Here is a 26,974-nt window from a genome sequence, read left to right as displayed (position 1 = left end):
ATGGGCATGAAGAAGGTCGTGAGAGAGACTTTTGTAGAGTGTCTCAGCCTGATAGCTAGAAGATGCCTCAAGGGATGGGAACTACTTCTAGAGAGCTGTTTTTCCTCATACACCTCCACTTTGAATTGTGATAGATGTCTGTTATTTAACTCTGGAAATGTGAGGAGAAAGTATCTAAAGTAAGCATGATGAAATGGAACATTATTCAATTAGAAAGATGAGGTGTGATTTTGAGAGGCAGAATATAATTACAAGGTTGGAGCATTTCCAGGAGGTGTGGATGGCACTCCAGCTGACTATAGATGAAATACTCAGACTGAGCCCATGCACATGGTGTCTGCCATCTTGCTCCTTACAGGTGTTGTGGATCCTGATGTTGGAACATAGCACCCCACAGTCTCAAATGATGCCCAAATGCTGATGGTCTCAACTTGGCACACTTATAATGCCATATCTTCCAATTCCTGGAGAATGCTCAACTCATACTCCTTTTGATCTGCTATGGTAGGAATCAGATTCAATGAATAAATGTGAACACATATTGGAGTCTGCAAAAAAGTTGCATAAAATATAGGTGTTGTTACTAAAATTGAAAGCATGTTCATGTTACAATTTCTCTTACATAGGTCAAATACATTCAGAATCCTCATTGGAAATATAAAAAAGGGACCATATGCAAAACTTGTTATCATTACACAGCAATTACTCTCCTTTAGGGATGAGCTATGTCATAATTCTCTCAATATAAATTAATTTACATTATTTTAAATAGGTTATTTATAAATGTAATTTATTATAAAAGTTTATGTTTAAATTTCAAATACTTCAAATTTAAATCTAAAAATTATTTATTTAGGGTAAAAAAAGACTCCAGAAGACTTGATTTGAGAGTAATTAGAAATGAAGATATGAAAGGGGAGTAACTCAGGCATCTGCTGAGGAGCAACCAAAGGGTATACGGTCCTCAAAGTTGACCAGTAATTCCACGTAACTGTTCTACCAAGGACATGCAACTATGGGCTTAGAATCCCACTATGCTCCATTTAGGGTGGGTTTTACATGGTCTTTCTTGCTCATCAAATCTTCTTTCTCCTTCTGGAAATTAGACTTCAAATTTTGGCTTCTTGTGTTTATTTTATGTTTTGAATCCTGGCTCCATTTTCTTTATTTTAACAATCACTTTTTGAAGGCCTGCCTATACCAGTAATTCTCAAAGTTTAGCTTGTATCAGAATTAACTGGAGACCTTGTTAAACCAGATTGCTGGGCCATGGAGTATTTCTTTCAGTAGGTTTGGGGAGAGAGGAAGGAGAAGTGAAAAAACAAAATTATTTTCTAGCAAGCTCCCAGTGATACTGATGCTACTGGTACAGGACCCACATACTTTGAGAACCATTGGCTCCCACAATGCACAAATCATCAGAATAAATACAGTGTGGTAATTTAGGTTAGCACTAATTATAACAACACTATAAGGTTAGGTATTTCCACCCCCATTTTATTAATGGAGAAACTAAGACTCGGAAAAGTTTAATAACTTGTAGAAGGACACACAGCTAACAGGGATAAGCTAGGATTCTCACCCAGGACTCTCTTACACTGAAATCTATGTCCTTTTAAATATCTATTATTCTTATTTTCATTTTATTCACAAACTTAAGCCAGACCTCAACTAACATTCTTAGAACTATTTATAAGAGAGGAATCATTAACATTTTTGTCTCCCAATTTCTTAGTCCAAGAATCTGCTTCAGTTCGTGAGTGAGAAAACTGCCAGCTGCTTCTGCTTAAAACACATCTCCCTGGCACTGATGTCCCCCTCATCAGATTAGCTGTGTGACAAGCAATTAAGGAGAGCCATGCCAGTCTCTTTCAACACCTGCAATTTATTATGGAACCAAACAGTTCAAGTCCAAGGGTTCCATTCAGAAGAATGGTTTAAATAGATGATGCCTGATTTGTCAGGGATCTCCAAGGCCGATATTCAACCCCTTTAAGAAAAATAAAGATTTATGCAAGAGCTATCTAATGTTCTACATACAGGAGACCACAGGGGAAAAAAGTCAGCTGCATTTAGTAATAAAGTAGCCTTGCCTTACCAGGCTATACAGCCTTTTGAGGAGAACATGAACTATTTTTGCAAATAGAGGAAGATTCATAAAAGTTGTATTGCAAAGGCTTGGGCCAAAAATCTACCTCAAGTTCTAGGAAATGTTCTAAATTATTCATAACCAAATACAATCTTTATAACCCATAGCTATATATACTACATTAATCTAGCTGACCGTTTGATTGATGGCTGTTGTTAGCAATGTTAATATTGCCTGCCATCCCTAGCTGGCCTCTAGCAACTGCAAGCCTCATTCTCTTTCAGCTGGAGCAAGTAAATCCCAGTGAAGATACTTTAAAAATTCCAGATCCTTTTGCTGGAGTTCAGTGAGTATGATTGGTAGAACTTCCAGTGAAGGAAACATCCAATCGGCATGTGTCAATGATGGAACATAGTGTTTGGTGTCATCTGAATGCTCTTCAATAGTGTAAAGAATGTTTGTGTTAGATGTTGAGTTTACCATTCCTACTCATATGGAAACTGTGCAGCAGTTAACTTTTCAAAGAACTATCAAGCTTGTTATTACAAGAAGGGAGATACAAAAGGACAAAAAGTTAGACATCTTCTAAAGATACCTTGCATAAGAAGGAATGGATCATGCTCCTAGATGTGGGTAGACCTAATCCTTCCCGTGTCAGCCACCCTGGAGGAAACCTAAACAGAAAAGCTCAAGTGATTCCCCTTATTTGGCGGGAGAGAGAGTCGCCTGCCCTCACTTATACCTGGAGAAGCTCAGTGGAAAGAAGTCTGACTGCTCTTAATGGAAGACTACCCTCAATGGATAGAACCCAGTCTGCCAGCTCATTTGACACCTGACTAGTGGGAAAGAAAGTCCTTCTAAACTTAATACCTTCCGTCACACTTGTCAATTGCCAAATGATCTGCAAAGATGCTAGGGGAAGTCATACTTCCTGAAGGGTCTGGAGTCTGGAGACATTAGATTAATGAGTAGGCAAATAAAGATTATAAAAATTGTAATTAAATTCCCTCTTTAAGGATGGAGACCCAGACAAATCATCAGAATAAATACAGCTGACCATATTAATAGGTCTGAGGGAGCTCAAACTGCTGCAGCCTCTGAGTGCCCCTTTGCGTGGGTATGAATTAGTAAATACTTATATGTCTCAGATCAGCCAAGTTGAGCATTATGTCTCATATTTCCCTCTGTTTGAGAAAGGGAAGTATCAGAATATCACCTTGAAGTCATAGGGAGCTCACTCTAAGGTAAGCTATCATATTCTAATTTAGACTTTAAATAAAGCTCCTCTCTAGAGGAGGATGTGGAGAGTTTTGAAATGATCGTATGCCCCTACCAGTATGAGGAATTACTCTCATTGTTCAGAAATTAAAACAAAATCAGGTATTCTGTGTTTTAAGTGTCAAAAAGTTGAAACTTCCAGACTCATGAAAGAAGACTGGAGAAAAAGAAGATGTTCAAGGATTCAGACTCTAAGATAGGGGGAGAAAAGTCAGAATTCTATAGCTGGTTTGGAACCAGAGTTTAGTGGCTGAGAACATGACCAGGAGTATCAAGGCAGTGGTTATAGCTGATCCAGGCACAATTACACAAACCATCTATTCTTCTGCTGTCATTTCTGTCCTTCATGGCTGCTCCTAAAAATAACACTCTGAAATGTCCTGTTCACTGATTAAGGTACATCCCAGCTATGTCAGGCCCTAGCCAAGGCTCTGGCCAAGGTGGTTTTTACCAGGCCAATAAGTAAAATATGAGTATTCTGGAGCATTAGAGAGCACAGGCAAAGGTATCCAACAAGTGTCAAAAAGATATTTGTTAGATGAATTTTACTGAAATTCAGAAGTACATGTAAAGGAACAAAACAGATGCTCAATGAATATTTCTTGGTAAAATGGGGCTGCTCCACAATTAGTGGAACACGCAGGTAGACAGTGGGTGGTGGAAATAACAAGAGTTGTTGCTAAGTAGGTAGCTAGTCATGGAAAGCACTGATAAAGGATTTAGACTTTATGCTGAAGACAGAGGGGCCATTGAATGGTATTAAGATACAGCGTGAAATAATCTTATGTACAGTTTAGAAAGGCCACTCTGGCTACTATGCAATGAATGAACATGGAGGTGGGGAGAAATGCTGTGAAACTAATACAGTGATCAAATGGGGACTTGAGAAAAAGGAAGTTCAAGTAGGAATAGGTCTTCTGTGATCACACAGCATGTGTACTACACTAACCTTGGGTTCTTACTTAAAAGATTCTATGTTCCGAAGGTTCTGTCTCTTCTTTAGCAAATGCAGGGGTATCTGATCAGCAGCCTCCACCACAGTGCCACAAGCCTGCATCAAGTTGTTTATCACACATGTCCCACTGATCACAGATTTGTTGAAGATGAAAATGGATGATAATCTATTAGGTGACTGTTCTGGAAATTTGGGGAAAGAAATGGTAACCAAAAAGTGTCAATGTTTAGACTTCTCTTGGAGTCCTTGGCTAAGGACAAACTTTCCCTGACTCTGCCTTTCCCCACCTCACCACTCCCCTGTGAAATAGTGGACTCATAAAGGCTCAGTTGTTGAGTCAGAGAATGCTTCATTCCCTAGCATGTCCCCTAACCCCAACAGTATCGAGGCTCAATCAGCCATGAAAAAGAAATAGAAAAGTAATTGTAAATGGTACATCCTACAGCATTGCTCCTTTAGTGAAGACTCTGCTTCATAGGAAAATAAATTTCTCTCATCACCCTGCTGATAATTCTATACACATGCTTTTTGTATTCTTTCTGCACTATTTCTCCCTCTGTTCTCCCTCCTTAGATAATCCACACCCATATTCTTATAATAACTTTTGTTCTTCAAGGCTCAAATGAAGCCTCATTCCCTTGAAGAAGCCTTCTTCCAGACAACACATATTGTGAAGGATGGATTCCCTCTTCTGAATTTCTGAGCCAACTTCTTGATACCTACTGAGAGAGAGACCCAGTGTGTGCTGGTGAAGCAGGGAAATCGCAGCCCTCAGTCTGTTTCTAAAGGAGAGATACATAAGTAATCATATGTGGTAGACAGAAAAGTGCTCCCACACTAAACCTGTGCACATTTTAATGCCCCAGAACTGATGAACATAGTATGCTACATGACAAGAGGGAACTGAGGTTGCAGGTGGATTAAGGATTGCTAATTAATCAAACCTAAAATAAAGATATTATCTTGGATTATTTGGATGGCTCAATGTAACTACTATTCTGAATAGTAGTTACAGAATAGTAAGAGTCAAAGAGAGAGGTGAAGATTCTGTGCTTCTAGATCTGAAGAATGGGCCATGAGCTAATGAATGAAAGCAGCATCTAGAACCTGAAAGAGCCAATCAAGGAAACGGAACTCCCCCCGCCAAGAGCCTCCAAAGAATGCAATCCTGCTACCATCTTAGTTTTTGTCAGCTGAGACCTATTTTGGACTTCTGCCCCCTAGAACTGAAAGAGAATAAATTTGTGTTGTTTTCCACCACTAAATTTGTCATAATTTGTTATAACAGCAATAGAAAACTGATATGCCAGATATATAGCTTAATGCCTACCACCATTTAACTCAATTTTTTAAAGTAAAAATTATATATTAATGTTATAACACGTAAGTATTACTGAATATTCCCACCCAATGAGAACTGGGGAGACAGAATGAACTGCATAATTTAGACCAACGAACATTAACAAACCATACTACCTCTGTTCTCAGCCAAAGAGAACTCTACTTTGCTATCCCCAGTAAGTTTATTTTACATTGTGCTGTTCACATCCCTGAGACTTATTTTCATCATTTACTCTTTGCAACATAGAATAGTTTTGACCCATAATGGTTGTACAATTGTTATACAAGAAGTAGCACTAAGCCAGCCACACCTACAAACACACACACACACACACACACACACACACACACACACACACAAACACAGAAAAATGTCCCACTGAAATCTTCAAGGAAGTGCTTTCTAGGAATTAGTCCAAATAACTGACACTAAAGAGTGGCAGGCAGAGGGGGGTTGTTAATACATTGATACTATGAGATCTATCAAAGATGCATCCATGACCTGGAGGGATTGACCTCACATTTAGTAAGTGGAAGAAAACTCGTCTAAGACACCTGAAGTTATGACCTCAGGGAATTTTAAGAGAACAAAAAACAAAAAGAAATAATTTCCCTCACAAAATACTGAAAATGTAGTCTTTAGAGATTATGCTCTAAGAACCCTTATGGCTGAAGCACTGAAGTGACTGTTTCAGGAAGACATCTCCAGGGTTGGACAGGGTGTACATGAAAATGAGTAAAGCTCAAGGAATGTCATGGTAAATAGAGAGGGACAAGACACTATTGGAGTATATATGGGTTATTTAGCCAATGTATAAGGTGGCAGGTGACTTCCCATAGGAGAAAAGAGACCGAGTCTTGAAAAAAAGTAGAATAAGCCAGGCAGAGAAATATGAGTAAACAGAGGGAACAGAGTATGCACAGATGTGGGGAAAAGACCCTCTGACATGTGGAACATGCTAATTTGTATTATTTATATTTTTTAGCTTCATCTCAGGTCTCCCCAGTTAAACCGTTGTTGCAGAATTCATGACTTATGCCTCTTTATGACTATAATACTTGCACAACACTTTTCAAGGAAAAGAAATTGGAAAATTATTAACTGATGCTGTGACTTGCTCCTTCATCATCTGACCTGGTCTTTGTTGCTGGCATTTGCAGCCATTTCCCACTCGGACTCTGGCAATACCACATGGCAATGGTAGCTCTCTGGAAATGTCTTGTTCTTTTGTGTTTCTGTTTTCACCCTTGCTGTTTCCTTTCTTGGGAATTTTTTTTCTTCTTTCCTCTCTCTTGTCTGCTAAATGAGCCATGGGCCTTCTTTCAAAGTGAAGTTCACACCTTGTCAACCCTCTCTGCACTGCACTTTCTTTGCTTTTTTAATATGCTCTTCTGTTTTTCTTGTTTACTACAAAGTAGTGTATTTCCTTTCATGTGTGCCTCCCACTTCTGCCTAGATTGGGGTCCCTTTATTTCAAGAACTGTTTTATTCATCATTGTACCCCTCAATACTTGTCACGGTCCTTATCATTTAATGTATTTGTTAAGTATTATTTATTTATATTGTTATTTGTATTTATATTATTACCTATTAGTTATTCAATAAATATTTTTGGATGCCTTACTAGATCCTAGGCACTAATCTAGGATCATGTGAAGAAGAGAAACGAGACTAGAGCTTAGATATTAGTAGAGAAAGCCAAACCACCAAGTAAATAACCATTATAAATAATAACTTCAGATACTGATACACAATATAAAGAACAAAATATGATAATATGATGGGACATGTGTTTGTTGAACTGTATTATTAAATTCATGAGAAATTTCAACATGTGATTTGGCACTGAATTTCAAAAAAAGCCAAGTTCCAAATATGTATCAACAATCCTTATTCAACTCAAATTATTTAAATTTCAAAAAGAAACAGAAAGGGACAACAATTTCAAGCTAGAAAGAGTCACAAATCATTCTTCCTTATCTGGTTACCTAGAGTAAAAAAATGTGAAAAGTTAAGACAAAAATGACACCAAAATATTAAATTACACAAATTAAATAGGCAAGCAAGCAAAGAAAAGCTCAGGAATTAGTGGGTGAAGAGAAGGTACTTATCTAGTGAGAAACTTAACTAGCTTTTAAAAAAAATTACCTTGAAAAAGATCTTGATTTAACAGTGTCAAGGGAAATCTAGCCCTACTTCAAAGGCTCTTCTAAAGCACTCTCATAGGTGAGTAGAAAAAAAAAAAACTGAAGATTTAAAAGGAAACAGGAATTCACTGAGGGCTGGTTTTTTCAATGTAGCCATTATTTGTATCTACAGGAGCCATGCAGTGAACAGGGAGATACCTCCCCAACATCTTCCATGGTGGTCTCATAAAGGATGTACTCTGATTCTATTTCACCCAAGAAAGAGGTAGAACGGAAGTCAAGAGATCCTCATTTTTTCAAACCCTCTGTCACTAACCAGCTATATGGGCTCAGGTAAGTCACAGCACTTAAAACCTGGTGACCCTCAGTTTCACCATCTGTAAGCTGCAACCATATAATATCCTTTTCCAGTCTTAATGTTTGTGATTCCAAGGCATTAAGAACTTGGTTAAAGGTGGGATATTATTTCTGTTGGTTCAGAGCAGAGTTAAATTTCAGAACTCTAATTTATATCCGGTTGATTTCTGCAAGCCAAGTCCAAGGACCCAAAGCACATTCCACAGGACCAGCCAAGAGGATCCTTGGCTTTGCACAGGATAGAAATCAAATGTGAGTCAGCAGGAAGTGAAAGAAGAAGAGTTTACTCAAAGTATAAAGAGAGTGCAGCTAAAGAGTATCTGGCAGACCCAGAGGAAAGGAAAGAATTTCATCCTTGTTCAGTGCCTGGGGAGGGGGGGTGCCGGGGAGGAGTTTATTGAGGAGGCTGGTCTGGTGCATTTGTCCTCTTGGGCATCTAGGAACTTGTTAGCTCAAAGACGAGGGGCCAGATGTTATTCCTTGGATCCAGAGGGTCTTGGTACCAATATGTCTAGTGCCCATGGTCTGAAATATGGATAGGATAGTTTCATCTGGTCATTCTCACCTGGTCATTCTTTAGATGTTATCTATTCTAAATAAATCATTAACCCATTGTCCTTTATAAGGAGGACATTGTGAGGCATGTGTAAAGTAGGGTGGGGGTGCAGGTCTTAACAAGAATAGAAGCAGGAAAAGGAGCAAAAAGCAGATTTTTTTTTAAATTTTTTTTAATGTTTTTTATTTATTTTTGGGACAGACAGAGACAGAGCATGAACGGGGGAGGGGCAGAGAGAGAGGGAGACACAGAATCTGAAACAGGCTCCAGGCTCCGAGCCATCAGCCCAGAGCCTGACGCGGGGCTCGAACTCACGGACCGCGAGATCGTGACCTGGCTGAAGTCGGACACTTAACCAACTGCGCCACCCAGGCGCCCCACAAAAAGCAGATTTTTATGGAGTCCTTCAATTGCCCTATCTCGCTGTATGCAAAGGTTCCCAGCTACTCAATCAAATTATCCTGGACCAATATTACCATTTGATTTGTGCACAGTAAAAGATATGACTCAATATCTCTTTTTCTTTAATGAAAATACTAGCAGTCCTCACTCTGCATGGTAGTCCATGACCATAAAAGCAATTGGGCATGTTGATACTATGCAAACTGATCTTTAATATTTGAGAAAATTATAAATGTTCTGTAATCTTTAAAAAATTTTGGTCAAGGTATTAAAGACCTTATCAATTACAAATATATAAAATGATAAAAAATAGTAACATTGTTATTTATCACACTGTAATTGGAAACACTAAAGACATTGAGAATTAAAGCACTTATTTCTTGGTAAAAAACTTATCAACAGATCTTAAAACTGTGCTTCCCTTTCTCACTGTGTAACTTACAAAATAGAGTAAGCTTCTTTGCTGTGTCTTGGCAAATTGTCATAGTCCTAAGGTTAGATTGGCTTCCAACATTTTACCTTTGAACCCTATGAAATATGTGAGATTTCCTGTAATTTCAACGTTTTTACTGACATCACTTCCTCCAAGACACCTTCATCTTTTTCATCAAAACCACTTTATGTCAGTAAGTTCGCCTTCGCTGAGTTTCTCACTGTATGTGCACTCTCAAATGATTGCAGTGTCAACACTTCCAAAGTCAGCGTTTTGTTCTATAACTCTACTTATGTTCAATTTTAATTTCTATTCCAGCATCATCACTTTTTCTTTGTTTATTACACTTTCCCTTTTGTTGGCTACTTCTCTCTTTTGCTTATCCATTTTTGCAATATGGCAAGTGGATTCATCACTGTAAGAGACACAGCACAGCTACATGCCTTGCTGACTGTGTGTGGCTGAACAATAAATGTGCAATGACCAATCACCACAGATGCTGAGAGAAATAAATAATTGGCCACTGACCATGATGTGCATCTGTTGTTTATTTAGTAATTTGGCACTAAACCAGCAAAGTTTGCTCTTTATGAAATTATGTACAGTTAATACACTATGGTCACTAATATTTAAACCACATTTTCAGGGCTAGTGTTACTTAATACCAGTTGTGGTAACTATAATCCATGTAATCAGAACAGTGCAAAGCAAGACCTGTACAGCCAACTTAGCTTTTTGCTTTCCTTTTGCCAATAGAGATAAGGTCATCTAAAAAATTCCTTTTCTTGCCTATCTGCTCTTACTCTTTTTAATAATCACCTTTTTTTCAATACTTAAAGTTACCAGAGAAATCTCCCATCTAATTCTTTATCTCCCTCCCCACATTCACTGAAACAAAACCAATAACAAGAAATAATCTTAATCATATCTTCTTTGAAAAAAAATAGTAGAGAAATACCTGATCAAAGAAAAGGGAAGTCAGATAAAAATTACTTTAAAAAAAAAAAGGAGCTCTAAGCTCTTTGAAGACCCTTCTAAGTTCTTTCAAGGTTTTTTAAAGCCTATATCTATTTCCCAATTTGGTTTTAAATTAAGTTTACCCTTCTCAAAAACCAACACTGAAGATTTTGATGTGTTGCAAATATGCAATATTTCAGCTACTCTGTGAATTCAGTGGATTCATGTGGATAGGCCAGGGGACCTCAGTGTTATTTACAGCATTGTTAAATTCACCAAATATCAAAATCCATGCTACAAATGAGCTCTCAGAGCACAACTCATCAGTAAAGTGGAAGCCTTCTTTAAAATCACAATAAAAAGAGGGTATTTTCGGGGCACCTGGGTGGCTCAGTTGGTTAAGCGGCTGACTTCGGCTCAGGTCATGATCTCGCGGTCCGTGAGTTCGAGCCCCACGTCGGGCTCTGTGCTGACAGCTCAGAGCCTGGATCCTGTTTCAGATTCTGTGTCTCCCTCTCTCTCTGACCCTCCCCTGTTCATGCTCTGTCTCTCTCTGTCTCAAAAATAAATAAATGTTAAAAAATTAAAAAAAAAAAAGAGGGTATTTTCCCACAGCACCAATATATATATTTCTCTAAGATACAAAGGAGATCACATTTATTTTTACTGTTTCTTTAAGTTTTAATTTTCACCTTTTTATTTTTAAAATATTTTTCCCATCTCTCTCACTGAGATTTAGCTAGTTTGTTCATCCCTGCATACATAATCTCCTCTCCCATCTTTTGGAAAACAATCCATACAGGGAAGAGTCAAAAAAGGATTTCAGAAGTCCCTGCATGTCTTAGTCCATTTAGTGTCTGAGTCTTGGTTTTGACTCAGGTCATGATCTCACAGGGGTTCGAGCCCTGCTTGGGGCTCTGCACTGGCTGCACAGAGCCTGCTTGGGATTCTGTCTCCCTCTCTCTGTCCCCTCCCCCACTCACACTGTCATGGTTTCTCTCAGAATAAACTTAAAAAAAAAAAAGCTTTCAGAATACTCATGGATCACTTCTGATTTTTATTAAAAGCAAACATTTTTGGTGTGTGATTTTCATTGACAGAGGTGTTCTACGAAAATAATTGTCTCAGTTGCCCATTTTCTGGTAGCTGAAATATGAATTTGAATGATAGTGATTTCCGAAGGCACCACAGCCAAGGCATCTGAATGTAATTTCCAATTGGCTAATAGAGGTTAGGATTTGAGAAGATACCCAGCAAGATTCCCAGACGTTCAACCTTCTGAATCACTGAGTGCCAGGCAACCTCATAATAATTCCAACCTACCTGCATGATGACGGAGAAAGAGGGAAGCCCCAAACCATCACAAATCTGGAAAAATCCAAGAGAATAAAAGTAGTCTGAATCACTGAATTTGAGAAGAAAAGAAGAAAAAAAGTCATGGTTGGTTATGGGTAGAGAGGAAATAGTTCTGGCTACATGGAAAATATGAGTTACAATGAAGCTGAGGAAGAGGAGTTTAATGAATATTAGTGGGATCTCTCTGGTAGGCATGGCCCATTGTTAAGACAAAACCGTATCAGTTTCATAGCCTAGCATACAGGCAGACACTAAAAACCAGAATGTCAAAGCACCACCAGAATAAGCAAAACTGAATTCTTTCCTTTTTTCTTTTCTTTTTTTTTTTTAATTTTGAGAGAGAGCGAATGAGTGGAGGAGAGGCAGAGAGAGGGGGAGAGAGAGAATGCTAAGCAGGCTCTGTACTGTCAGCACAGACCCCAATGCGATGACTCAGTTTCACAAACCATGAGATCACGACTTGAGCCAAAATCAAGAGTCGGACACTTAACTGGCTGACCCACCCAGGTGCCTCCCAAATTGAATTTTAATGCTGGGATTATGTGGTTATTATCTTTTCAACCTTAACTGTCAGGTTTAGTCTGGGGGGACGCAGGGTCAGGATGTGATCCGGTCAGAGTCTATAGGTAAATACCAGCATGACTAAAACAGAAACAGACATCAGAGATTCCCCTATTATTGCACAAAGGAAGAAATGTGCTTTGCACTGCTGTAGGTCCCTGTATCTGAGCTATGGGCCCATTCTCCCCTCACTTTTCAGACATGCCCACTCTAGACTGCAACCAGGCCAACTACTCAAAGTACTACTGAATTCTTAGCCAACATCCAATGATCTAGCTAAAGTCTTATCCAAGTATACTTATCTCCTTCTCTAAGATTGCTAGTATGCTCACAAAAGGTTTCAAATTTGTACTTTATTTTTTTCTTGAATTATTCATTACCTTTTTCTAGTGTAGGTAGACTGTGTGTAACACATTAGAATTATATCTTGAATCCGTTCCCCTTATTTCCCATTTCCTCCAGGGAAGGGTGTTTCTCTTTAGCCTCTGAGAATACCTGTCAAAGGACAGGCTTCAGTGATAAGAATAATCGTTTAATATGCTCTTCTAGAGAGTCGGCAATTCCCCAGAAAGTAAAATTCTACATCATAAGAAGCTACAGAGGACACAGTGAAATTAGTTTGAACCAAGGCCTAAAGCAAGGGGGGAAAAATGCCTTTACTAACTTTTGTCTCCTTTTTGTTAAAGAAAATATTCATTACCAGATGTTAGTTTGGGTCACTCACTTCCCATCTGGCAGTCAGTGTGTGAAGTTAGGGCATCTGATGCAGTGAGAACATCCATACTCTTCTAACTATGATATTTGTTTTTGTACTTCATGACATGCCTAATAGCAAGGGCAATGGTCACAACTCATAAAATACTAAGAATGACCTTAAGTTTTTCCCCTCAAAACTGCATGTGTGTGTGTATACTTATATATTATACCATATGTATAAGTATGTGTAATACACACTCTGTGTCTTCCAAAAGTACCACTCGTCCCCTGCACGTGTTTAACCACTGTGGTATGTCTAATACTCTACTGCATATAAGAAGTATAAAGAAGGAGAAGTGGTTCTTCTCTGCATAGAGCTTCTAACCTAAATGAGGAGGCAAGTGGGGTGCCTGGGTGGCTTAGTTGGTTAAATGTCCAACTGATTTTGGCTCAGGTCACAATCTCATGGTTCATGAGATTGAGACCCGCATCAGGCTCTGGGATGACGGTGTGGAGCCTGCTTTGGACTCTGTGTCTCCCTCTCTCTCTTCCCCTCTCCAGCTCGCTTGCTCACTCTCTCTCTCTCTCTGTCAAAAATTAAATAAACGTAAAAAAATCAGGAGGCAAGTAATATTTATGTGTTTAAGACAACAAAACATGCCACCACATATTAATGATAAATTTGCCCAGGACTTAAGAAATTTATCTGCTACATTTAGAAGAAAGGCAGAGCATGAAATGTTCCTCTGTTTGCCCTGGCAAGAAGAAAATGTGTTAGGAAAGCCTGTTCCCCATAAAACCACTTTGTCCAAAATGCATGAATATCAAATCTTAATTTGTTTCTTGTTTCACACTACCCTGACACTCAAAGAATTGTTAGCTTAAGGATTTTTTTTTAGTTTGTTTATTTTTGAGACAGAGAGAGAGACAGAGAGAGAGATGAGGAGTGGGTTGGAAGTACAGAGAGAGAGAGAGAATCCTAAGCAGTCTCCACAGGGTCAGCCTAGAACCCAGCTCACAAACCGTGAGATCATGACCTGAGCCCAAATCAAGAGTAGGACGCTTAACCAACTGACCCACCCATGCACCCCTAGCTTAAAGTTTTAAAGCTGTAAGCTGGCCAAATAAAAGACAATTTTTAGTTTGAAACTCCCAAGGTTTTTTTGTTTATATTTATAGCACATGAAGAAATGACTTGAATGATTTGAATTCCAAGTCTCATTTACCAAGGTTAGGGAATTCGGCCAGACTTATTGTAGTTTACAGTACATGGGCCACAGTTGAAAGCCACTTGGAGCCTTTACGTGTCATGTGTTAGCCTCTGTCTAATTCACCTGTATAGGCCATGGGTGTATATGAACCCTTTAGAACCTGAAGGTACAAGGAAAATCTATGGAGCTCAAAATTTATCTTAGAGCTGATTCTCAACTGTCTATTTGCTCTATGTTTTCAGGGTCTATTTTATGATCAGTAGCTTCCATCTCCCCCCGCACCAAAACTGCATCTCTATGCTTAGTCCATGAATGCTTATGGGATTAGTTTGAACGCAAACAAATTTTATTATTTATTTATGCAAAGTTCATCCAGATGACATTTTTAAAGATTTAATAAAGCAATCAATAAAACACACAAGTGACTTTTGGATAATCTGTGCTACTGCTCTGAAAATGAAATAGAGGAAGAGTTATTCTCTAACAAGTAGGAGGTGGAAGGGGCATCCTTTTATTCCAAATAAGCCCAGTATTTTCTCTTTGGGAACGAGAAAATAATGACTAGGAAATTCTAAGACAATAGTGCTCATCCAGGGCTGTCCATAAAATCACCTGAGAAGTTTAAAAAAAAAAAAAAATAGCTACACATCAGCTACATTATCAGCAGAGAGTTTTATTTACATGATCTTGGGTGGGGTCCAGTTATCACCACTTATTCAAAGTTCTCCAAATGATTCCAGTGCACAGCCTAGGTTGACAACCACTGCTAATCTAAGAGGACACCCTTAGGAGATCATTCCTTTTCTCAACATGACCCTTGAACACCTTTAAGGTTGTCTTGTTAAGGCCCTTCCATTCCTGGAGCTAGCTAAGAATTCATAATACAGTTGATTTCCTCCAAGAAAAAAGATTCTTCCTACTCTGGAGTACTTTAACAATCTCTTAGATGTATCCCTCCATGGCTCAAGTCTCAGTAAAGGCCGCAGGGTTTGCAGAACCTGCTTATCACTCCCCAAGTAAGACAACACATTTCTTATGCAAGTGAGTTAACCTAATTAGCAATTATTAGCCACAAATGTGACAACTACTGTAAATAGTGCACTTCCTTTTATCTGGGTGTTTCAAAGAGATCTTCAGGGAAGAAAAACTACACTCTTGATTTTGCATTACTCGGCAACTAGCAATCTGTGGCCTGAAACTCCAAACAACAGCCTTTTGGGGTCTCTGTTAACTTTGTTCTAAACTTTACACAGCTAATTAGAAGTGCTTCAAAGGCCCTCATTTTAAACCACTTAGTTGATGAGAAATGCATGCTTAATGGGCATCAAGACAATTTAATGAATCTAGAAGGAAAGCAAACCAAATTGATTATTATGCAATGACTTGGAAGAGCTTCTTGCAAACAGCTTGTAAATAGCAGAGCACAGAGGTAACCAGGACATGGATGTTGACAACTCAGATTATTAATGAGGACACCAATTGTGCTAGTGATCAAGCCACATCTTTAAAAATTAAATCTTGGGTGGGGGGGCTCACAGAAAATATTCCAAGTTAATATCATTCAAATAATAATTTGAAAAATCTTACTTAATCCCTATAAACTATTTAAACAGCTTCAGAAGGGTGAGGATGCAAACGTTGGAAGCTCTTAGGGTTCTTTGGCTGAGAATATGTGAAAGGTGCCCCTCACTCCCTTCAGAGTCCTATGGCCTCCACATCCAAGGTGATTATACTAATCATTAGTGGTTAAGGTGCAACTAAATCAATGTAGCAGGCTTTTTGTTTAATTAATTATGGTTAGAATTAGAAATGTGGGAGGAAAGTAACACAATAGATACCATCTTGATTTCTTAAGGAAAGCAATCCATTACATTACTTTATCAACCTTGACATTGTTAGGCTAGGTAGGATTCCTACTATATTCTCTTCCACTCTCCATGGATTCAGGAGAAGGGAAGGGAATGTCACTTACACCTAAAAGAAACAAAACGCAACTTTTCCCAGCCCATACCTTCCTCTGTCCCTTTCAACACCTCCTATGTGCACTCATTTCTATACTATGTTAGGTTGGGAGATTTTATTACAACACATTCTTAGATCCCATCCCCTAGTTTCTGACTCAGTAGACGTGGGAAAAGTTCCAATAATTTTCATTTCTAACATGTTTCCAGGTGATGCGGATGCTGCTGGTCCAGAGAATACACTTAGAAAATCATTACCAAAGATGTGTATTTCTGACAAACATGGCAAATTGCTACTGCAGTCTGAGCATGCCCTATGCCTTCAGACTGCCAGTCCACCCCTCTCCACAAACCCAACATTAACAAGAAAAGTCACCTCATGTATAGGCCCCATCCAAAAACATTCCCTTCAACTCATCTAATGTTCCCTTTCTAAAGCATATGTTACTAATTTGCTGTCTCCTGTTGCTTGGCACTGACACAGTTCTCAGGTCTAAGCTCTGGACTTCTCTCCTTTATGAACATATCCGATGACATGGCTTACAGCACCTGTGGGCAATAGTTCACCTGGCCCATGTAAGGACCTGGCATCTTATATGTGTGTATGTAAAATGATATGCCCTTTTATAGAATACTCAATACCCTAGAAAACAGAATAGAATATCAGCATGGAGAAAGATACTAAATTATAAAGATACTATTACAAATTATAAAGATGATAGATAAACAAATAAATAAAATTTATGTACCTTCCAGATTTTTAGTTTTCTGGAATAGGAATTTTGGGTTTTTTTTTTAATTGTTTAAAATATAATTTATTGAAATTCAGTGGTCAGAGAGAGGGAAGATGGCAGCGTAGGAGGACGCTGGGCTCACCGCGCATCCTGCTGATCACTTAGATTCCACCTACACCTGCCTAAAGAACCCAGAAAACCGCCAGAGGATTAGCAGAACGGAGTCTCCAGAGCCAAGCGCAGACGGGAGGCCCACGGAAGAGGGTAGGAAGGGCGGCGAGGCGGTGCGCGCTCCACGGACTGGCGGGAGGGAGCCGGGGCGGAGGGGCGGCTCGCCGGCCAAGCGGAGCCCCCGAGTCGGGCTGGCAAAAGCGGAGGGGCCGGACGGACTGTGTTCCGACAGCAAGCGCGACTTAGCGTCTGGGAGGTCATAAGTTAACAGCTCTGCTCAGAAAGCCGGAAGGCTGGAGGACAAAGGGAGGGAGAGCTGCTGAGCCCCCTGACGGCAGAGCTCAGCTTGGCGGGGAACAAAGGCGCTTGCCAGCGCCATCTTCCCCGCCCATCCCCCAGCCAAAATCCCAAAGAGAACCAGTTCCTGCCAGGGAACTTGCTCGCTCTGCGCAAACACCCAACTCTGTGCTTCTGCGGAGCCAAACCTCCGGCAGCGGATCTGACTCCCTCCCGCTGCCACAGGGCCCCTCCTGAAGTGGATCACCTAAGGAGAAGCGAGCCAAGCCTGCCCCTCCTGCCCCCGTGCACCTTGCCTACCCACCGCAGCTAAAACGCCAGATCCCCAGCACCACAAGCCTGGCAGTGTGCAAGTAGCACAGACGGGCCACGCCACCCCACAGTGAATCCTGCCCCTAGGAGGGGGAAGAGAAGGCACACACCAGTCTGACTGTGGCCCCAGCGGTGGGCTGGGGGCAGACATCAGGTCGGACTGCGGCCCCGCCCACCAACTCCAGTTATACACCACAGCACAGGGGAAGTGCCCTGCAGGTCCTCACCACTCCAGGGACTATCCAAAATGACCAAACGGAATAATTCCCCTCAGAAGAATCTCCAGGAAATAACAACAGCTAATGAACTGATCAAAAAGGATTTAAATAATATAACAGAAAGTGAATTCAGAATAATAGTCATAAAATTAATCACTGGGCTTGAAAACAGTATACAGGACAGCAGAGAATCTCTTGCTACAGAGATCAAGGGACTAAGGAACAGTCACAAGGAGCTGAAAAGCGCTTTAAACGAAATGCAAAACAAAATGGAAACGACGACAGCTCGGATTGAAGAGGCAGAGGAGAGAATAGGTGAACTAGAAGATAAAGTTATGGAAAGAGGAAGCTGGGAGAAAGAGAGATAAAAAAAAATCCAGGAGTATGAGGGGAAAATTAGAGAACTAAGTGATACACTAAAAACAAATAATATACGCATAATTGGTACCCCAGAGGAGGAAGAGAGAGCGAAAGGTGCTGAAGGGGTACTTGAAGAAATTATAGCTGAGAACTTCCCTGAACTGGGGAAGGAAAAAGGCATTGAAATCCAAGAGGCACAGAGAACTCCCTTCAGACGTAACTTGAATCGATCTTCTGCACGACATGCAAAATACAAGGATAAAGAGAAAATTCTGAAAGCAGCAAGGGATAAACGTGCCCTCACATATAAAGGGAGACCTATAAGACTCGTGACTGATCTCTCTTTTGAAACTTGGCAGGCCAGAAAGGATGGGCACGATATCTTCAGTGTGCTAAACAGAAAAAATATGCAGTCGAGAATCCTTTATCCAGCAAGTCTGTCATTTAGAATAGAAGGAGAGATAAAGGTCTTCCCAAACAAACAAAAACTGAAGGAATTTGTCACCACGAAACCAGCCCTACAAGAGATCCTAAGGGGGATCCTGTGAGACAAAGTACCAGAGACATCACTACAAGCATAAAACATACAGACATCACAATGACTCTAAACCCGTATCTTTCTATAATAACACTGAATGTAAATGGATTAAATGTGCCAACCAAAAGACATAGGGTATGAGAATAGATAAAAAAAACAAGACCCATCTATTTGCTGTCTACAAGAGACTCATTTTAGATCTGAGGACACCTTTAGATTGAGAGTGAGGGGATGGAGAACTATTTGTCATGCTACTGGAAGCCAAAAGAAAGCTGGAGTAGCCATACTTATATCAGACAAACTAGACTTTAAATTAAAGGCTGTAACAAGAGATGAAGAAGGGCATTATATAATAATTACAGGGTCTATCCATCAGGAAGAGCTAACAATTATAAATGTCTATGCGCCGAATACAGGAGCCCCCAGATATATAGAACAATTACTCATAAACATAAGCAACCTTATTGATAAGAATGTGGTCATTGCAGGGGACTTTAACACCCTACTTACAGAAATGGATAGATCATCTAGACACACGGTCAATAAAGAAACAAGGGCCCTGAATGATACATTGGATCAGATGGACTTGACAGATATATTAGAACTCTGCATCCCAAAGCAACAGAATATACTTTCTTCTCAAGTGCACATGGAACATTCTCCAAGATAGATCATATACTGGGTCACAAAACAGCCCTTCATAAGTTTACAAGAATTGAAATTATACCATGCATACTTTCAGACCACAATGCTGTGAAGCTTGAAATCAACCACAGGAAAAAGTCTGGAAAACCTCCAAAAGCATGGAGGTTAAAGAACACCCTACTAACGAATGAGTGGGTCAACCAGGCAATTAGAGAAGAAATTAAAAAATATATGGAAACAAATGAAAATGAAAATACAACAATCCAAACGCTTTGGGACGCAGCGAAAGCAGTCCTGAGAGGAAAATACATCGCAATCCAGGCCTATCTCAAGAAACAAGAAAAATCCCAAATACAAAATCTAACAGCACACCTAAAGGAAATAGAAGCAGAACAGCAAAGGCAGCCTAAACCCAGCAGAAGAAGAGAAATAATAAAGATCAGAGCAGAAATAAACAATATAGAATCTAAAAAAACGGTAGAGCAGATCAACGAAACCAAGAGTTGGTTTTTTGAAAAAATAAACAAAATTGACAAACCTCTAGCCAGGCTTCTCAAAAAGAAAAGGGAGATGACCCAAATAGATAAAATCATGAATGAAAATGGAATTATTACAACCAATCCCTCAGAGATACAAGCAATTATCAGGGAATACTATGAAAAATTATATGCCAACAAATTGGACAACCTGGAAGAAATGGACAAATTCCTAAACACCCACACTCTTCCAAAACTCAATCAGGAGGAAATAGAAAGCTTGAACAGACCCATAACCAGCGAAGAAATTGAATCGGTTATCAAAAATCTCCCAACAAATAAGAGTCCAGGACCAGATGGCTTCCCAGGGGAGTTCTACCAGACGTTTAAAGCAGAGATAATACCTATCCTTCTCAAGCTATTCCAAGAAATAGAAAGGGAAGGAAAACTTCCAGACTCATTCTATGAAGCCAGTATTACTTTGATTCCTAAACCAGACAGAGACCCAGTAAAAAAAGAGAACTACAGGCCAATATCCCTGATGAATATGGATGCAAAAATTCTCAATAAGATACTAGCAAATCGAATTCAACGGCATATAAAAAGAATTATTCACCATGATCAAGTGGGATTCATTCCTGGGCTGCAGGGCTGGTTCAACATTCACAAATCGATCAACGTGATACATCACATTAACAAAAAAAAAGAGAAGAACCATATGATCCTGTCAATCGATGCAGAAAAGGCCTTTGACAAAATCCAGCACCCTTTCTTAATAAAAACCCTTGAGAAAGTCGGGATAGAAGGAACATACTTAAAGATCATAAAAGCCATTTATGAAAAGCCCACAGCTAACATCATCCTCAACGGGGGAAAAACTGAGAGCTTTTTCCCTGAGATCAGGAACACGACAGGGATGCCCACTCTCACCGCTGTTGTTTAACATAGTGCTGGAAGTTCTAGCATCAGCAATCAGACAACAAAAGGAAATCAAAGGCATCAAAATTGGCAAGATGAAGTCAAGCTTTCGCTTTTTGAAGATGACATGATATTATACATGGAAAATCCGATAGACTCCACCAAAAGTCTGCTAGAACTGATACATGAATTCAGCAAAGTTGCAGGATACAAAATCAATGTACAGAAATCAGTTGCATTCTTATACACTAACAATGAAGCAACAGAAAGACAAATAAAGAAACTGATCCCATTCACAATTGCACCAAGAAGCATAAAATACCTAGGGATAAATCTAACCAAAGATGTAAAAGACCTGTATGCTGAAAACTATAGAAAGCTTATGAAGGAAATTGAAGAAGATATAAAGAAATGGAAAGACATTCCCTGCTCATGGATTGGAAGAATAAATATTGTCAAAATGTCAATACTACCCAAAGCTATCTACACATTCAATGCAATCCCAATCAAAATTGCACCAGCATTCTTCTCGAAACTAGAACAAGCAATCCTAAAATTCATATGGAACCACAAAAAGCCCCGAATAGCCAAAGTAATTTTGAAGAAGACGACCAAAGCAGGAGGCATCACAATCCCAGACTTTAGCCTCTACTACTACAAAGCTGTCATCATCAAGACAGCATGGTATTGACACAAAAACAGACACATAGACCAATGGAATAGAATAGAAACACCAGAACTAGACCCACAAACGTATGGCCAACTCATCTTTGACAAAGCAGGAAAGAACATCCAATGGAAAAAAGACAGTCTCTTTAACAAATGGTGCTGGGAGAACTGGACAGCAACATGCAGAAGGTTGAAACTAGACCACTTTCTCACACCATTCACAAAAATAAATTCAAAATGGATAAAGGACCTGAATGTGAGACAGGAAACCATCAAAACCCTAGAGGAGAAAGCAGGAAAAGACCTCTCTGACCTCAGCCGTAGCAATCTCTTACTCGACACATCCCTAAAGGCAAGGGAATTAAAAGCAAAAATGAATTACCGGGACCTTATGAAGATAAAAAGCTTCTGCACAGCAAAGGAAACAACCAACAAAACTAAAAGGCAACCAACGGAATGGGAAAAGATATTTGCAAATGATAAATCGGACAAAGGGTTAGTATCCAAAATCTATAAAGAGCTCACCAAACTCCACACCCGAAAAACAAATAACCCAGTGAAGAAATGGGCAGAAAACATGAATAGACACTTCTCTAAAGAAGACATCTGGATGGCCAACAGGCACATGAAAAGATGTTCAACGTCGCTCCTCATCAGGGAAATACAAATCAAAACCACACTCAGATATCACCTCACGCCAGTCAGAGTGGCCAAAATGAAGAAATCAGGAGACTATAGATGCTGGAGAGGATGTGGAGAAACGGGAACCCTCTTGCACTGTTGGTGGGAATGCAAATTGGTGCAGCCGCTCTGGAAAGCAGTGTGGAGGTTCCTCAGAAAATTAAAAATAGACCTACCCTATGACCCAGCAATAGCACTGCTAGGAATTTATCCAAGGGATACAGGAGTACTGATGCATAGGGGCACTTGTACCCCAATGTTTATAGCAGCACTCTCAACAATAGCCAAATTATGGAAAGAGCCTAAATGTCCATCAACTGATGAATGGATAAAGAAATTGTGGTTTATATACACAATGGAGTACTACGTGGCAATGAGAAAGAATGAAATATGGCCTTTTGTAGCAACGTGGATGGAACTGGAGAGTGTGATGCTAAGTGAAATAAGCCATACAGAGAAAGACAGATACCATATGGTTTCACTCTTATGTGGATCCTGAGAAACTTAACAGAAACCCATGGAGGAGGGGAAGGGAAAAAAAAAAAAAAAGAGGTTAGAGTGGGAGAGAGCCAAGGCATAAGATACTGTTAAAAACTGAGAACAAACTGAGGGTTGATGGGGGGTGGGAGGGAGGGCAGGGTGGGTGATGGGTATTGAGGAGGGCACCTTTTGGGATGAGCACTGGGTGTTGTATGGAAACCAATTTGACAAAAAATTTCATATATTAAAAAAAATAAATATATATATATATATAATTTATTGTCAAATTGGCTAACAGTGTGTACAGTGTGCTCTTGGTTTTGGGGGTAGATTCCCGTGATTTATCACTTACATACAACATCCAGTGCTCATCCCAACAAGTGACTTCCTCAATGCCCATCACCCATTTTCCCCTCTCCCCCAAACACCCCCCCATGAACCCTCAGTTTGTTCTCTGTATTTAAGAGTCTCTTATGGTTTGCTTCACTCTAACTATTTTCCCCCCTTCCCTTCTCCCATGGTCTTCTGTTAAGTTTTCAAGTTCCACATAGGAGTTAAAACATATGTATCTTGTCTTTCTCTGACTTATTTCACTTAGCATGACAACCTCCAGTTCCATCCACGTTGCTGCAAATGGCATGATTTTATTCTTCCTCATTGCCAAGTAGTATTCCATTGAACATATAAACCACATCTTCTTTATCCATTCCTCAGTTTATGGACATTTAGGCTCTTTCCATAACTTGGCTATTGTTGAAAGTGCTGCTATCCAAAGGATACAGGAGTACTGATTCATAGGGGCACATGTACCCCAATGTTTATGGAATAGGAATTTTGAAAGTAGGTTCTGTTTATGGACTTTAAAAAGGTCCCTACTCCTCCTTTCCTAGGAATGGTCTGGCTGCTGAGGGAGTATGTCCTGATCTTAGTCTGACCCTTATGCTCCTCTCACCTTCTATGGATTCCCTTCACTCCTTTCAGGTGAAATGAGAGGTTAAAGCAGGATTATATGCCTGTTACCGGTCTCTTCAAGAACAGATTTTGTTGGGGTGCCTGGGTGGCTCAGTCGGTTAAGCGTCCGACTTCAGCTCAGGTCACGATCTCACACTCCGTGAGTCCGAGCCCCGCGTCGGGCTCTGGGCCGATGGCTCAGAGCCTGGAGCCGGCTTCCGATTCTGTGTCTCCCTCTCTCTCTGCCCCTCCCCCGTTCATGCTCTGTCTATGTCTCAAAAATAAATAAGCGTTAAAAAAATTTTTTTTAAATAAATAAAAAGAAGAGATTTTGTTGTTTTAACTAAAAGGCACCTGTTCCTTTTGCTGGCATTACTGCATCAGTCAAGGAAATCAGGATTCTGCCTTTTCATGGTCTCAGTGTGTTTCCAACACTTACCAACTGCCCTCTTCTTATGTCTTTACAGCTTTTAACCACTCAGTCTCAGACTCTCTCAGGAGAGCCCTCACCAGGAATTCAGCACTGAGTGTTCTGAGAGTAAGGTGATTTACTGAGCCTGGGCATGTTTATACTCACTTTGTTGGGGTCACTTATTATTCGTCAGTAATAAGACTACCATTCAATATCATCTCTGGCAATTTATTTACAATGCCCCAGTCCAGGCATGTGATGTGATTATGCTCTAACTTGTGACCGTGGACGGGAAGATTGCCAGTGTTAGGTGGACTTCTGCACTCAAGCACTTCTGCACTTAAGTGGTGTCAACTGTCACAACAGCCCCATAGACCTCCATTGTAAATGGGCATAGAAATTTGAGGAGGAAAACTAAACCATCCAAATAAAAGAAGGAATTTAGGAGAACAATATACTCCTGTCCTTTTTTTTTTTTTTCTGTGACTTATTTCTACTCTTGTAGGCTAAATGCTACAGCTATTTTCCTTGGCTACCTAGAACTTTCCAGAGCCCCACAAGGGTAGGTTCCCCTCATTTCTCCAAGGTGGGTCAGGCTCCTACCATCCTTCCTCTGCACACTTATAGTAATGAACATTACTGACCTTGGCATTCTCCCACCTTCAGCTTCTTCATGCTACTACTCCCAGGATGATCATTCTAAAAAAATGTTCTGTCTTGGAGCATAATGCTTATAAAGACTTTTAGACAAAATCTAAATCCATTGGCATTTTACACACAGTCCTTCAGAACCCAGCAGAATCCTTGCTTTCCAGCCCCTTATTCTTCCATTATCTCTTCCATGAACACCTCATCAGTCACACCACTGTGTTCTTCTCTCTATACCAGTCCTGTTAGGCTTCAAATGCCTCCAGTGAAAAATAGCACTACTACCTAAGACTTCATATGGGTCATATATGTGATTTCACCTGCCTGAAATGGCCTTCTCCAACTTTCCACTTGGTTTAATTATATCTCAATTATTTCTCAGGCAATTTGGCCTAAGAACAGATATAGAGGGGAGAAAACATGATAAATCTTTTTTTGGCTAAAACTCCTCAACCTTTTCCCTTCATTACCACAAATGCTTCTGCTAAAGTAAAACAAGTTTTTTAGTTATGTGCATTTCCCTTACTCAGTGCTAGTTGTAAATCTATTCTCCCAGACCTTAACTCCTGAATCAAGAAAGCTTATAGATGGTTTGTTTCACAAGCAATAATTATTATTGTAGTAAATCTGATGCATCTCCTTTGGGAGGAAACTCCTTGAGACTTGGGAGTCATTGTCAAAAGATAATAAAGGTGCATCAAAGTTTGGTTTTAAGTGTTGGGAGGTCTCCAGGCCCAGATTAAGGATTTTGAATTAGAGGGCAAATTTTGGTAAATTTAACTGAAATAAAAGTATGTAGTTGTTTTAAAAGAATTCGAGAGTGCAAGTCCACAATAATTATATCCAGGACACTAAAATAACACAGGGAACTAATCATAAAACAAATATTAGTAATCTTTCAGAACTGATGGAATAATGAGAAGTGACAATATGTGGGTAATTGTGGTCAAGGTTTTCCTAGCTGGGGAAAAAAAGTCACTTCGGGGGTTAATGAGACAGTTTCATATAATGTCTAATAATGCCTGCCAGATTTCTGCCTCCCCACCAAAAAAAAAAAAAAAAAAAAAAAAAAAACAAGAAACAAAAAAACAAACAAACAAAAAACCTCCAGTTATCAATAGGCACAAAGAACAAGCTATGCTGAAATAACCTAATTTACCTTTTAGAAGAGGTCAATACATCTGGAGAAATACCATATATCTAATACAAATTGGTGCAGATTGATACTGCTTGCTTGCTTTTGATATCCTCAGGCATGGATTAGTAGTCTTTTTCTCCTTAACTCTAATACAGCTTTCAGTAATTAACATTGGTATTCTTAAAAGTTCAACAATAATTCATCCCTTATAAATATTTGCCATATTAACTCATTATCAATTAATAATTTACACAATTACTTTATAATTGCTTATAAGACATCTATTTACAAAATGAATTCATTGGCATGGGAACATGCTTTCTTACATTTGGGTTTTAAATGCATTGGGATTCATTCGTCTAAAACCACATTTTTACATGCAAAAAATATTCCAACAAGCTTTTGAGGGGGTATGGAATAATTATATTTCTTTGAAATATTGCAAAATTAAGACTGTAAATATGTTCTCAGTAAGAAAGGTCCTTATCAAATCTGGATATTGGTGACGTTTGTCTTCTGTTATGGCTATATCCCTTCCATGCATAATTTTTCTCCCTCCTTTCATTTCCACCAGCCACTAATCACATCCTCTCAAATGTCCTCATGATTTCTTCATCCTCTTCTCAACTTTACAGCTATCTAAATCAGCCCATAGCAAAAACTTCTAAATTGGCTATTTATACCCGATGAACCTGGAGTTTTGCCAGTTTCTTTGAATATAGTTTCTGCCTTCAAAGACCTTTTCTCCCCCCATGCTACAACATTTGTAATATCTACACACATTTCACAATAAGTAACATTTTATTTTCCATAAATTATAGTGACTGTAAGCAATGTGTACAAACTACATAGCATTGACTTGTAAGTTTGTCTGGAAGCTGTATGGGAGAAATGGTGGAATACCAAATGAAATGCTAAATAGTGAAGAGGAAACAGCAAAGAAATATTTCCAGGAAGAATGTAGTATCTAAGCCTTGTCTTTAATTTGGGGGTGGAGGGAGGAGATCATTGCCCTTGGGAAAGTA

Source organism: Neofelis nebulosa, chromosome 2 (assembly GCF_028018385.1).
Source record: "Neofelis nebulosa isolate mNeoNeb1 chromosome 2, mNeoNeb1.pri, whole genome shotgun sequence".
In the NCBI taxonomy this organism is placed as follows: domain Eukaryota; kingdom Metazoa; phylum Chordata; class Mammalia; order Carnivora; family Felidae; genus Neofelis; species Neofelis nebulosa.
Note: the sequence above shows the minus strand (reverse complement) of the source record.